The following is a 361-nucleotide window of genomic DNA, read 5'->3' on the forward strand; positions in this document are numbered from 1 at the left end:
GAATTTGGTTTGTATCCAACAGTTATATTTTGCATCAACTATTCCATGAAGCAGCTATTACTTTAGCATGAGTGCAATAAGAGAGATGCATAGAGGCTATTTTTGTTTCCGAGTTCCGCACAGAAAGCTCTATCTTTAACAACTCATTGTTCAGAGATAACACCAGTTAAATATATCTGCTTGCCTAGCTCACAGTACTTACTGCAGAATGCAAATGAATGCAGAGAATTTTTCCTGTGTTTCCTAAGACAAGTCTGCTTTAATTCTTTATAAAGATACAGAATATCACATTGCCAAACAATTCTGGCCCTCAGCAATAACTACAAGTTCAAGTATTGAGGCATTCTCTTTCCAGCACACT

The 361-nt window shown here is 36.6% G+C and overlaps 1 protein-coding gene across 1 annotated transcript in view; it reads right to left on the minus strand.

The window, feature by feature from the left end:
* CORIN (corin, serine peptidase) overlaps nucleotides 1–361 on the minus strand; it is an 85,841-nt gene that overhangs the window by 21,931 nt on the left and 63,549 nt on the right. The window lies entirely within an intron of this gene.

The sequence above is a fragment of the Buceros rhinoceros genome, unplaced genomic scaffold, assembly GCF_000710305.1.
Source record: "Buceros rhinoceros silvestris isolate BGI_N320 unplaced genomic scaffold, ASM71030v1 scaffold10306, whole genome shotgun sequence".
Classification (NCBI taxonomy): domain Eukaryota; kingdom Metazoa; phylum Chordata; class Aves; order Bucerotiformes; family Bucerotidae; genus Buceros; species Buceros rhinoceros.